Genomic DNA, 13,359 nt, shown 5'->3' on the forward strand with positions numbered 1-13,359 from the left:
GGAGTGCAATCCCTATCAAAATACCACCAGCATTCTTCACAGAGCTAGAACAAACAATCCTAAAATTTGTATGGAACCACTAAAGACCCTGAATAGCCAAATAAATCTTGAAAAAGGAGAGGAAATTCGGTGAAGGCCTCACAAACTAGACTTCAAGTTATATTCCATAGCTATAGTCATCAAAACATTATGGTACCTGCACAGAAACAGATCCATAGATCAATGGAACAGAATAGAAAACCCAGAAATGGGCACGCAACTATATGGATAACTAATCTTTGACAAAGCAGGAAACACCATGCAATGGAAAAAAGTCTCTTCAACAAATGACATTGGGAAAACTGGACAGCAATGTGCAAATAAGTGAAACTGAACCATTTTCTTACATCTTACACAAAAATAAATTCAAAATGGAGACAGGAAACCATCAGCATCTTAGAGGAGAACACACAGTCAGTGACCTCTTTGACATCAGCCATAGCAACTTCTTTTTAGACACATCTCTAGAGGCAAGGGAATCAAAAAACAAAAATGAACTACTGGGACTTCAGCAAGATAAAAAGCTCTGCACAGAGATGGAAACAATCAAAGGCTAACAAACAAAGCTAAAAGGCAACCATCAGAATGGGAGAAGATATTTGCAAATTGCATATCTAAAAATGGGTTAGTATCTAAAGTCTATAAAGAATGTATCAAACTCAGCACCCAAAAAACAAATAGTCCAGTTAAAAAAGTGGGCAGAAGACAAGAATGGATATTTTTTCAAGGAAGATACATCGTTGGCTAACAGACATATGAAAAGATGTTTAACATGACTCATCATCAGAGAAATACAAATCATACTGACAGTGAGATACCACCTCAGTATGTCAGTCAGAATGGCTAAGATGAACAACACAAGAAACAACAGATGTTGCTGAGGATGCAGAGAAAGGGGAACCCTCTTACTCTGTTGGTAGGAATGCAAACTGGTGCAGCCAATCTGGAAAACAGTGTGGAGGTTCCTTAAAAATATCAAAATAGAACTACCCTACAATCCATCAACTGCACATCTAGATCTTTACCCGAGGGATACAAAAATACTATTTCCAAGGATACATCCCCTCTCCCCCGATGTTTATAGGAGCATTATCCCCAAGAGCCAGATTATGGAAAGAGCCCAAATGTTCATCGAGTGATGACTGGCTAGTGTTTTTATGTATTGATTTTTAATCAAAAGTCCTGTCACTTTTTTGTCTCTAGTTTTAAAGTAAAACAAACTCATTGTTTTGAACCAGTACTATTATCCTGTTGCCTATAACTCAGAGTCATTATTTCAACTCATCTCTTTTTTGTTACCCTTCATCGTTTAGTTTATAGAAGAAGCTCTCATGGAGGTTGCATTTCCTTGACTCATTGATGGTTGAGAATTTCTGCCTTATGTCTTTACAAAACAGGGGCAAATTGCCTGATTATATAATACTCTAGATTTTCCCTCAGTATTTCATGGCCGGTTTGCATTTGTTTTCTCATGTTAATGTTCGTGTCTAGATGCTTATGTTTTTCTTATCTGGATGGCAGAAGAAAATATCTTTATAGTTGAATAATAATATAACTTGAATGTGCTTTGAGGCTGGCAATTTTGAATCAAATTATCCCCTTATAATTTAAATTCAATCAAAGTATTCATTTATTCCTTTATTTCATAAAAGAAACTTGCTATTATGTATTTGAATTTCTATTTTGTTTATTGATTTTTTGTCACTTGTCACAAATTAACCTTGTATTGAACTAGTGCTATCTGTTCTCCTTATCTGTGATTTTAATCATCTTGTCTTTTTCCTGCCTCTGCATTATTCCCTGCATGACATTGACTTTGATTTTATTCCTTAGAGGCAGTGTACCATGGTGGTACTTAGTTAAAAGCAGTATCTCTGGAGACATACAACAAAGATTTGTATGCTTCCTTTATAATGCACTATCCTAAGGAAAACTTAGGAAAGTTGTGTAGCCAACTTGTGCCTTATGTTTCGTAATCTTTAAAATGGAAAGACTAGTATTTTGAGGAATTACGGTGAGGACTGACAGTGGTAACACACGCAAGAGTTCTTGGCATATAGTAGTTACTCAACAAATATTAGATATTATTGTTATTTTTCAAGTTTATTTAGAAAGTAAATGGTGGTGCAATAGATTGTTCTCAATTTATTTCCCTAGTTCAGCTCTCTTATTCCATTATTTTATCATCTCCTTTTTGATCCTATGTATAATGGAATTAGTAAATTCTTCAAAACACTAGGGAAATCAATTTCAGCCTTTTGGAAAATATTCTCTTCCAATGGGAATTATTCATCTGCCTTTTATATTCTTTTTAGCCTCTTTTTAGTTTACTATTGTGCTTACACAATTTTCAGGCTATTTATTTTATTTTAATATGGCAAAATGTGACTAACTTGGTCCTGATATTACACTTACATTTGAATGTTGTGGGAAATTCATTCTGATACTTTTTCCATCTTGTCTGGGATTAGTTTGCATTGGCTCAGGGAACTTTACCAGGATGAGAGGATCCAAGATGGTTACATTCACATATCTGCCTAAGCTGGGGTGGGTAGAATGGTTGGGGCTGGTTGGACCTCTTGTCTCTCCTCATAGTCTCTTATTTTCCAGGGTCTTTCTGTAGCCACCTGGCTTTGCTCTCCAACAGGGCAGTGGGCTTTCTTAAACGGCAGCTGGTTTCTAAGAGCATTAAGTCATAAACTGTCTCAACCTTGAAACAGATATTGCCACTTTGGCTTTATTCTATTGGTCTAGCAAGTCACAAAGCCAGCGCAGTTATGGCTGATGGACATAGAAGCCACTTTGTGATAGGAGGGAAACCATTTTTTTTTACCAAAATAGAAATAATTGTTTTTCAGTATTTTATGTTCTTCAAGTTCTATAACCATGCTGGTGCATTATATTGGCACGTATTTACTGAGTGGAAAAATGAATATCTCCTTCAACATTTTATGCAGTTTAAGAATATATTTAAGAACATAATCATTTCTTCTTCCTCTTCCTCCTCTTTTTGCTTTGTCTCCTTCTCCTTACCTCTTACCCCTCATCCTTCATTTTTTCCTCCTCCTCCTCCTTTTTCTTCTTTTACCATAGGAAACAATTATTATGATAGAAAATATTAGAATACAGTGTGGGAAATGTTGACTTCTATTATTATTATTATTCTGAAATATCACATTGCCTTTTAAATAATTATATGTAACAGCACAGAAAATGTTCTGATTAGTGTGTTTTTGTGTGCTTAAAAATCAGTAAATATTTCATAAATATGAGGCACGCTGATTCAGATGATTTTTAATTGGGAGATTTAAGGATCTTGTTGTTGTGTGCGTGTGTGTGTGTGTGTGTGTGTGTGTGTGTGTGTTGAGAGCCTCCTGAAGAATCTCAAAGTTCTTTTTTTCTATTTTTCTTTAATCCCTTCTTACACATTCATGCAAAAACAAGATATTTTACAGTACTATAGCCTTTGCAATGTGGTCTGTTTTTCTCTTTGGGATTTGTTTCCTGAGATTTTTTCCCCCATGTGATACTGGATGCGGAAATGAACTTATTTGTTGTTTCTGTGGACAAGAAGTTGGCCCACATGCTCACTCTTTTTTTTTTTTTTAATTTTTAATGTTTATTTATTTTTGAGAGAGACAGAGCATGAGTGGGGGAGGTGCAGAGAGAGAGGGAGACACAGAATCCGAAGCAAGATCCAGGTTCTGAGCCGTCAGCACAGAGCCCAATGCGGGGCTCAGACTCACGGACCATGAGATCATGACCTGAGCCGAAGTTGGCCTTTAACCAACTGAGCCACCCAGGTGCCCCCCCCCAATCACGTGCTCATTCTTTATTTTCTTTTTGTTTTCTGCTTTTGGATTAAACTTTTAGTATGAGGTGGAAAGTAAGAAGCAAAATTTGGATGCTGTCTCTTTCTTCTTCTTGATATTTCTCCCATTTTTTTCTCTCATTCATTTTATTGGCAGCTGTAACAGGCCTGCTATGCTGCCATTTAGTGGTCTGTCAACCTGACAGGTGGTGGCATCTCCTTGTGTTTATCTTGCATTCTCTGTCCAGAATCTCTCTCTTTTTTTTTAATTTTTTTAAATGTTTTATTTATTTTTGAGACAGAGAGAGACAGAGCATGAACGGGGGAGGGTCAGAGAGAGGGAGACACAGAATCTTAAACGGGCTCCAGGCTCTGAGCTGTCAGCACAGAGCCCAACGCGGGGCTTGAACTCACAGACCGTGAGATCATGACCTGAGCCGAAGTCGGGCGCTCAACCGACTGAGCCACCCAGGTGCCCCATGTGCAGAATCTCTTTTATCTTACAGTTGGTTAGGCTGAGAACAGGTAGGCCTGGTGCTAGCTGCTTTCTGAGAAACCAGTACTTGAAAGATCTTGCTTTGGCATTATCTAAGCATTATAGATTTTTTTTTTTTTTTTTGCACAACTTATTCTTGCTTATTATCAGTGTAGTGAAATATAAAAGCCTACACGTCAGGTGTTTTTTGATTTGTTTATTTGTTTGTTTGAAATTTCTGATAGGGATTTATGTCTCACAAGAAGGTCAGGGGAAGGGAATGCATTGGTTTCTAAAATAAATACGCAAATATATTAATTTAAAATTAAAAAAATGTTAAAAATAGCTAGGCAAAAGGTGTTCTATTGTTGTTTTCCACCAAGGCATCTCTGAAAGTTAGCTGTATGTATTTAACAGTGTTTATTAAATAAATTTTTCTCTTTTTGTAGTTCTCATCTTAGGGTTCTCCAGGGAAAGGGAATCAATAGAAGATACTGTAACAGTAGTTGCTATGGCAGAATTACCTAGAGAATATTTTTAGTAGCTAAAATGAAGCAGGACTTCTGAAACTATAGAGTAAGGAGTTCAGCAAATCCTCTTCCTCTAAACATCAAAGCTGAGGGGTGCCTGGGTGGCTCAGTTGGTAACTATCTAGCACTTGGTGTCAGCTCAAGTCATGATCACACCATTTGTGAATCTGAGCCCCCCTGGTGGTGCAGAACCTGCTTAGGATTCTCTCTCTCCCTCTTTCTCTGCCTCTCCTCTGCTCTCTCTCTCTCAAAATAAATGAATAAACTTAAAAAACTTAAAAAAAATAAAATTAATGCTGAAATTAGACAACAGTGTAAAAAACAGGCTTTTGGAAATGAACCAAAGGTATAGAACAAATTGCGAAGTAATCGTTCAAGGAAAATGACTAAAGCTCAGGTAAAAACAGCGACAGCATGCAGTGTTTTATTTCAGGCTAGGTCCCCCCCTTCCAGCTACATCAGCATGGAAATTTTAGGAAGACAGGGCAAGTCATGAAAACCAGAAGTTTTGCATCTGAGGCTGACTTGATTTGGAGTAGTGCACGCTAAATTCCCATGTTCAAGGGGGATGTTAAAAAAAAAAAAAAGAAAACTCTCAATTCAGGAACAAATACGTGGGGAATACCAACATCACAGCTCATCTGTGGTTGTGATATTTGTTCGAACAGGAAACACATAAACAAACTAGCAAGATACTTCACAAAGAGAACTGGAGAACAATATAGCTATATTGGAACTTGATAATCTCATATATTAGATCCTTGTAAATTGTAAGCCAGTTAGGAAAATATTTATCTTCTATGGATTTAGACTATACAGTGCCAACAGCACTCTCAATGCCTGAATATGTGTGTGTGTGTGTGTGTGTGTGTGCTTTTGTGTGTGTGTGTGTTTTCTCATAATTACTCAAAATGATCTACAAAGACTTCATACTTTGAGGCTCTGTGTGTCTTAAAAATATCTGGTATGTCCTTGTCCATCACTGAAGTTATTTGGGACGCTACTCAAAGCTAAATGTATCAAATTTAGGGATATATGCTAATTAAGTCATTTGTGTATTGAATATATGAAGATTGTATATATTAGGAAGTTGGATCCTGGAGCAATTATTAGTATCCCTACTGATAGGTGCAAATTTGAAAAGTAGTGATTAGAATAAGTAGAGTATGGGAAAGATAGAGACCTAGGTTAAGGAAACCTGGTTAGCACCAGTGGTAACCTGGCAATGGTAACCTATTTTCCCTAGACTTGCAAAATGTTATATTTAGCATATAGTTATGAAATTTCTGCTTCTATATTGCAGTTGTTTTTGTTGTTTTGTTTCAATTATCTCAAATCCCTCAGTTAAATTTGATACAATTGCCTGTCAGTGTTGTGGGAAATAAACACAGAGAAGGTGAGGAAAGTCCAGTTTATTCTATGTCAACTTACTTTCTTACTTCCACTAAGGAAGCAACATCTAATGGAAAATTGTGTCCAGGAGTTCCAAGAATAGCATTAATGAAGGGAAAGGCAGGAAAAAAAGGAGTAGAAAAGAAACACACACAAAAACATAGAAGAGATATTTAAATAGGAGATTCAAAATTAATGTGGTATGGTACCTCATTTTTAAATATATACTGGAAGAAACTCACGTTAGGAAAATTAAAGGAGCAGCTAAGAAGTTGAATACAATAGCTAACACTAATAATGGTCCTTAACTGGATACATCTCTTTTTTTTTTTTTTTAAGTTTAGTTAACATACAGTGCAATATTGGTTTCAGGAATAGGATTAAGTGATTCATTACTTACAACATCCAGTGCTCATCACATCAAGTGCCCATCTTAGTACCCATCACCCATGTAGCCCATCCCCCCACCTACCTGCCTCCATCAACCCATAGTACCCATAGTTTGTCTTCTATCAGTAGAATCTCTTGTGGTTTGCTTTTCTCTCTTCTCTTACCCCCCTTCCCATATGTTTATCTGTTTTGTTTCTTGAGTTCCACATGTGAGTGAAGTCATATGATTTTGTTTTTCTCTGTGGATACATCTTGTGTCTTACTTCAAATTATCTCTGACCGTCTTCTATATGAATCGTTTTTGGGAATACCAGGTTGGAATAGTTGTAACTTGACTGAAGATCGCCTCAAAAATGTTACTTATGTTCTACATTATGTCCTGGGACTGCTCTGATAGACTATGAGAGCCTGCTTAACTACCCAGGCATGTGCAAATCTGAAAGTATAAGGTATTAACACTTCACAGGGTGACTTTCGACCAATGATGAATGAGATTTGGTGGGTACATTTTCACTTCATTTATCCCTCAGGAGACAATTCTGTGCCATGTTCTATGGTGGGGGGCAATAAGACATGGGCTGCCACAACTGGTGCATCTACAGTTCAGCTTCCCAAAAGAACAAGCTTATGACTTGTTTTGTTTTGTTTTATGTATCAAAACTTGTGGGTTCTTATGTATCAAAACTAATTTGTTAGAAATGACTGGTAATGAAATATGATATTGCAATTATACAATTTATTAAATACACCAATAAGAGAGGCAATAGGACAGCAATATTTTAAGTAGTTCTTAATTTATATACTTATTTTTACAAATGTGTACATTTACCTGATTTTTTTTCCTTTGGTCTCTTTTTAGATTCTAGAACAAAATTTTCACTTAGTATTTGTCTGTTATAGTCTATTTAGTCTCATAGATAGTTAAAGAGTGCTTAATGGCATATTTATGCACTTGTATTAACATGGCATTATAATAGAAGAACAGGTTGGTTTGGCATTGAAGGCTATGTAGTTTGGAGCCTGTTGTGATAGTAGCTAGTCCTGAATCAAGCACTATTTCAGATCTTAACCTCAAGGGCACATTGGATGTATATACTCTTGGTACTTTTTAGATGGGTAGGTTGGGAGGAAGGCACAAAATTAGTTCTGGTTGTTTGTTATGTATAAGTCAAACACTTATTTGCAAGTGTGAGATCTTTCAGCTTTTTATACTCATGTCTAGAAAATGGCAGCCAGAGTGGCTATTGCATCAGCCTTGAGTCCTGAGTGACTACGATAAGCAGAAAACCCCTAAAGATCTGATAATCTGTGATAAACATATAGATTGGTTGAAAAATTAATATTTTTGTTTAAAATTGCTAAGATTCTGGTCTATTACTATCATGTAACCCAGACTGAAAAAAACTAAATTTATTCCTTAGTGATAAACTTTATTTTATTATTTCACATTGTTTGTAATTATTAGTATGCTTTTTTAAATAAAACTATGAACAAATCACATATTTCTTTTCTGTTTTGACTTATAGACACAAGTTGTAATTTAAATGCCTATTTTTTTCCTATAGAGCTCTAGTAGGTTTTTTATTCTAATTCAATTCTCCAGATTAAATATCTCATTTCAGATAACTACTTGGTAGAAACCAGTTCACTGATCTTTTCAAACAAATAATTCAGAAGTTATGGAGAGGCATTTGTACATTTTCTGATATCTGAACCCAAAAAGAAGAACCAACATATTTTATGGAATTCAGATATCCAATTTATGTGTTTATTGTGTGTTGTCATTTTACTGATACTATTTTCCAAAATATAAATGCTTGCAATTCATCTCTCGATTATTTAGTAACTCAAGTCCAATGAATGCTAATGCCCAGTATTAAAATTATGAGTTAGGCTTACAAATAGATTCTTTCTCTTATTCTTTATTCAATTTCATTCATATGACAATAATTATCCCCCAGCCATATTTCTCTAATTTTTATTTAAATGTTCTTTCAGTGAAAGGATACTTGCATTCAAATCATTTATGCATACTATTCAAATCAAATCATTTTCAACCCAAGTGATTACATTTCTTTATACCACCAGCAACAAATCACACTTGGAAGAGAAGTAACACAAAAAATATGTCAGTATAGATTCAAACATTTTATAAAATATTGAAAGAAAGAGCCTGCCCTTCATCTAGTCATTTACACAGAATTCACTGAGAATTCAAACTAGAGTTACTTTAAGAATAAATTCAAACCATCTATTGTTTCATTCAGTTTCCCTTTTTTATTCATAAAAATCAATTAATAAGTAGATATATTTTAATTTATATTTTCTGGAAATTAAAAAAACATTTTATATGATCACCACTGAAAAAAGTATTATAAATGAAATTTCAATAACTGTAATTTATGTTCTTTGAATAATTCTAATAGAATAACTTAACAAAAATGAAAGAGAAACTCTTCAAAAAAGAATATATGCACAGATATTTAACAAAGTGTATATGAATATTTGAAGGAAAGGTAATAGTAAAATAACTATAATAATAATTATGAAAATACAAGTTTAATGATATCCTTATGTTAAGAAAACACCACATATTCTGATTGTTACTTATATACTAAATAAATATGGCATTTAAGAAACAATGAACATTAAGATGATTTTTCTCTACAAATAATTTGTTACTCTTTTTTTGCCTTTGATTTGAAAATGATTGGTATTTACAAAATGTTCCAATAAAATATTCTTGGAACTTCTTAGCATAATATAACAATATAACATCAGCAAGCTCATAATTTTACTTTCTATGATTTTCACAATGAAACTTAGAATGCATTGTTTGCTAATTTCCTGATGGTAGCCATCAATAAAAATTAGCATTATGTCTCTGAGAGGCTGATGCTACTTATTTTGGGAATCAGTATAAAGGGATTTGGGGAATTTCTAATATGAATTAATGGTGCTTTTCTATGGATCTCATTATGGTCATAAAGTGAGTTGAAATTTAAATCAAGGATAAATAACACATTAAAACAAAATATATAAAGCTCATTAAAATTTAAAGTTTAAGAACTATTCAAAGGAATACATTATTTTGTATCTGAAAGAATAGATTTTTGTCACAATTTTAAGTGCCAATAAATAGAAAAATATGTCTAAATTTAGTTTTCATATGTAACAAACATATATTACTCTTTTTTAAATTTATTTATTTGAGAGAGTGAGAGAGAGAGAGAGAGAGAGAGCAATCACAAGTCGGGGACGGTCCGAGAGAAGGAGAGACAGAATCTCAAGCAGGCTCCAAACCATCAGCTAAAAGCTTTACGTGGGCTCAAACTCCTGAATTGTGACATCATAATCTGAGCTAAGATCAAGAGTTGGACGCTTGACTGATTGAGCCCCCAGGTACTTCAACATATACTGTTCTTTAAGCTTGAGTCATATTCTGTATATACATGTTGATTTCTGTATGCTTACTGTTATATGCATATCATATATATGATAAGGGATTAATATCCAAAATATATAAAGAACTTATATAACTCATTAGCAAAAAAAACCCCAATCTGATTAAAACATGAAAAGTACTGAATAGACATTTTTCCAAAGAAGATGTGCAAATAAACAGGTACAGGAAAAGGTGCTTAACACCATTAATCATTAGGGAAATGCAAATTGAAACTACAATAAGATATCACCTCACACCTATGAGAATGGCTATCAGCAAAAAGGTAAGAGATAACAAATGTTGGTGAGAATGTAGAGAAAACAGAACCCTTGTTCACTGTTGGTGGGAATGTAAATTTGGGCAGCCACTATGGAAGTCTAAAAAAGTATTAAGTTTCCTCAAAAAATTGAAACTAGAACTACCATATGTTCCAGCAATTCCATGTCTGAGTATTTATGTAAAGGAAATGACAACAGTATATGGAAGAGATATCTGCACTTCCATATCAATGCAACATTATTGACAATAGTCAGGATATGGAAACCACCGAAGTATTAGTCAACAGATGAGTGGAATATAATTCAGCCACGAGAAAGAAGAAACTCCTGCTTTTTGCAACATGGATGGAACTTGAGGGCATTATGCTAAGTGAAGAGAGTCAGACAAAGACCAACACTGTATAGTATCATTTACATGTGGAATCTTGAAAAGCTGAATTCAGAAATAGGGAGTAGAATGGTGGTTACCAAGGGCTGAGGGGTGGGAGAAATGAGTAGGTGAAAGAGTACAAACTTCTAGTTGAACAACGAATAATAAATAATGTACAGCATGGTGATCATAGTTAATAATATTGTTCGACATACTTCAAAGCTGCCAAGAAAGTAGATCTTAAACGTTCTTACCACAAAAAAAAGAGTAGTTAGGTGATGTGTACCAAATGTTACCTAATGTAATGGGGGCAATCATTTTGCAGTATGTAAGTATATTAAATCAACACCTTGTACACCTTCAACTTACACAATGTTTTACGTCAAGTATATCTCAATAAAGTGGGAAAAATAATTCCACATGTAGTGTGAAATTTCCAAAACTCAACATTATAAAGGGATACAATACTCCAAAAGTATATATGTATCGATTTTATACGTAGGTGTGTAACTTAAATTTTAGGAAGAGATGAATAGGATATTTCTCTTCAACTAACGTGATGTGAAATGGCTTGTTACATATGGAAAACACTATGTGATTTCAGATAGTCTGAAAGTTCAGTATAACCTTCCCATGGAAAGCATACAGTACTATATCTTATATTATAAAAGGAAAACATTTAAATGAGGTGATTTGGTTTCTAAAAAATAGAAGCAGTTTTGAATATTATTCATATTATGATAAATATACTTTTTGAAATATTGTCAGGGTAAAAGAAGTTTAGAAAACTTTGGAATATAGAAAAATCTATTCTTTTCCCTTGATATCCAAGGCAAAACTTAACGAATGTCATACAACTAAAGTATTATTTTTCTGCCACTATGCTGTTTTGTATTTTTCTGTTCCCTCTGCATGGTATGTTTTCCCTGGTTTCCTTTCATAGCACATGTTTGTGGTTCAGATTTCAACTGACAAATATTATCTTGGCGATTCCCTCATCTAAAAGATCTCCCATAGAATCTTGAAAATATTATCCCACCTATTACTTTCAGAGCACTAATGTACTCTAGTCCTTTAACTTTTTGTTTGCCCTATGTTTGGTGTCTCACTGAAATATAAGCCTCAGGAGGACAAGAGACCTTTTTGATGTTATTCAGTTGTATTTTTAGCACCTAACATATTGCTTAGAACTGTAATTTCTGGTGATATTTATATTTGTTGGGTTAATAAATAGGCTTTCATCCATTTCCTAGTGAAAAAAGATGGTGACAGGATGCCTAAATAGATAATATGTGTGACAGAGACTGGATTATTTCTCTCAAATCCTGTGTCTTCATCCTGGACATATGGGAGACAATACTTCCCAGAACTTCAGTTCTACTGTGGTTCCTTTCTTCCTATGTGACTTGCCAAAGGACTGTCAGTAGGAGGCATTTACACACTCAGAGGTTTGGCCATAACAGATTGTTTCTATCATAGGCTTTCTTTTGTTTATGGTTATTTATTTTTTTACTTACTTATTTTTGAGAGAGAGAGAGAGAGAGAGAGAGAGAGATCACGAGCAAGAGAGAGTGCACGTGCACAAGGGTGGGGAAGGTGCAGAGAGAGGGGATAGAGAGAGATCCCAAGAAGGCTCCATGCTGTCAGCACAGAGCCTGACATGGGGCCTGATCTCACAAACTCTAAGATCATGACCCTAGCCGAAATCCTGTCAGCTGCTTAGCTGCCTGAGCCATTCAGGAGCCTATCTGTCAAAGATTTTCATTGCTCATTGGCCAACTGCATGCAGAGGATCCAGTGGAATGATTCTGAGGCAGACCTTAGATGAGGATGATGGAGTCACAAGATACACGTAGCTTGGGTATCTGGATCCTTCCTAAAGGACAGCAGTACTGTAAGCACACCTTAATTGTGACGGACTATAATGTATATGAGAGGTAGACTTCTATTATATTCATTCGCTAAGATTTTGTGGCTGTTCCTAGCCATTAGGAATTATTATCCTGCTTATAAAGTAGGCAATCATATAGAAAGGTTTTCTGGGTAAGGATGTTTAAAATAATGGTCCAGATACTTAATAATGCCATGAGTTTCAATTTATTCTATTTTGATTGATCAACTTAAAAGACAAGCAGTATTAATTTATATGTATAATTAATTTATATGAGTTTTGTTTCTTAGATTTCAAATGTCCAAGGAAGTTCCTAAAAGCATTAAAAATATAAATTTTAGAGAATTTTAAAGCTAGTTGCCAATTACAAGTAATAGGAAATAAAAGTAGAAAGTGTAACCATTATACTTTTAATATTTTGGCTTAAATGTTATTACATTCTTGGCATGCACTTGCCTGTATAAAATAAGGCTTAATAACACACAAATGTGACCATCATTAATGCAATTCAGAAACCCATACCAAGTGATTAAAGCAACTCAAATCGCCCTTGATCATATTTCTGACCACTTATCAGAAGTGTCTTTATACTGTCATTAGCTGAGCTTCTCCTTTATGATTTTCTATGTCCTTGTCAAGTAATTGCTTCAGAACCAGATCAATGAGAATCTATAAAAAGAATTAAGATCAAACTTAGCTTAAATATCCTTTTCAATGTGGAACTGTCCTCCCTGAAAT

Source organism: Leopardus geoffroyi, chromosome B1, assembly GCF_018350155.1.
Source record: "Leopardus geoffroyi isolate Oge1 chromosome B1, O.geoffroyi_Oge1_pat1.0, whole genome shotgun sequence".
Lineage (NCBI taxonomy): Eukaryota > Metazoa > Chordata > Mammalia > Carnivora > Felidae > Leopardus > Leopardus geoffroyi.